This window comes from Oryx dammah, unplaced genomic scaffold (assembly GCF_014754425.2).
Source record: "Oryx dammah isolate SB20612 unplaced genomic scaffold, SCBI_Odam_1.1 HiC_scaffold_15, whole genome shotgun sequence".
NCBI classification, from domain to species: Eukaryota; Metazoa; Chordata; class Mammalia; order Artiodactyla; family Bovidae; genus Oryx; species Oryx dammah.
In genome coordinates, this window is record NW_024070199.1 from 26,457,605 (window position 1) to 26,459,486 (window position 1,882).

Genomic DNA, 1,882 nt, shown 5'->3' on the forward strand with positions numbered 1-1,882 from the left:
TCGATGATACAATGTCACTCTATTGTTGTAGAATGCTATAATTTGAAGACCATGCATAATGTTCCAAAGAAAAAAAAGAGTTCAAAAGTGACAATGAAACAAAAAGATGGAGATAATGTTATGATTTAATTAATGCTATTACTAAACAAGAAAAAAAAAAGGTAGAGAAGATATTTTGGTAATCGTGAGGAAAAAAAAGACCAACTCCGAAAAACTACAAATTACTTATGAAAAAAGACTCAAATTTCCTTTATCAGGTTAAGGAAAAATTAGGATTAAAAGGCTGCCTTAAATAATATATAACTGCAGCACAGAATCTCCTTGTCATATAACCAACTGCACAGACAGATTCTCCTTGATCATCACTATCTCATACTCAGGGTATTTTTCAGAGCAAGTATAATGTCTTCGTTCCTCAAGCTATAAATTAAAGGGCACAGCAAGGGAACGGTGTTGGTATAAAAGACAGAAGAGATTTTTCCCTCATCCTTGGACCCAGCCGAAGATGGTTTGAGGTACACAAATGCACCTGATCCAAAGAACAAGGAAACAACAATTATGTGGGAACTGCAGGTGCTGAGGGCTTTGGATCTTCCTTCCATGGACTTGATGTGGAGGATGCTGGAAAAGATGAGACCATAAGAGATAAAGATGGTGAGACTGGGCACAATGATATTGATGCCCACCACAATGAAAAGTACCAGCTCATTGACATGGGTACCTGTGCAGAAGAGCTGGAAAAAAGGGAGCATGTCACAGGAAAAAAAAAAAAAAGGCTGATGATGTTTCCATCACAGAAAGTCAGTGTGAACAGAGTGTGAGCCATGGCACCAGAAAATGCCATCAAGTAGGAACCAAGGACAAGGCTGGAACACACTTTAGGGGACATGGCAGCATTATACAAAAGTGGGTTACAGATGGCCACATAGCAGTCATAGGCCATTGACGTCAGCACACAGATTTCAGAAAGAGAAAAAAAAACACAAAAAGTTAAGTTGGGTCATGAATCCCATGTAAGAAATAATGTTATTCTTTGATATGAGGGTAACCAGCATTTTTGGTGTAAACACAGAAGAATAACTGAGATCTATAAAGGACAAGTTAAAGAGGAAAAAGCACATGGGGGTGTGCAGATATGAATTCATCCCAATTAAAGTTGCCATGGCCAAGTTTCCAAACACAGTGTCTGTTTTATGTTACTAGGAACAGGAAGAACAAGGGGAGTTGGAGAACTGGTTCGTCTGTTAATCCCAATAGAAGGAATTCAGTCACAAATGAACCATTTCCAGAAGCCATTCTTCTCTAAGAGAATCTGTGGACAGAAGAAAAATAATTACACAGAGAAAAATTCAACTTTCCCACAACATCTGTTCTCAAAAGAATGCTGCATGCACTGGCAAGATCTGAGACCTGGCTAATGTGGGCCATTGCCTATTTTATCATTATCATGAAACTGAGTGACATGGGCCTTCCCTCGTTAGTCTTTATAAGCTATATGAGCAAAAGTATCATGCCTACAGCATGAAGCACTTTGCTTCCCTATGCAAACATGACTGCTGTAAAAACCACAGGATTGTGGAGAAGTTTGGAAAAGGACAGAGTAGCCCTTCTCTCTCCCATCAATTCTTCCTTCATATGACACAACTCTTCACAGTAAAATTGGAAGCAGCAACCCCGCTCAGTTCAGTTCAGTTCAGTCGCTCAGTCATATCCGACTATTTGCCACCCCATGAATCGCAGCACTCCAGGCCTCCCTGTCTATCACCAACTCCCGGAGTTTACTCAGATTCACATCCATCGAGTCAGTGATGCCATCCAGCCATCTCATCCTCGGTTGTCCCCTTCTCCTCCTGCCCCCAGTCCCTCCCAGCATCAGAGTCTT

The 1,882-nt window shown here is 40.7% G+C and overlaps 1 pseudogene; it reads right to left on the reverse strand.

Annotated features, from left to right (window-relative positions):
• Positions 1–365: 365 nt before the first annotated feature.
• LOC120874379 lies at positions 366–1,296 on the reverse strand (annotated as a pseudogene).
• Positions 1,297–1,882: the final 586 nt, after the last annotated feature.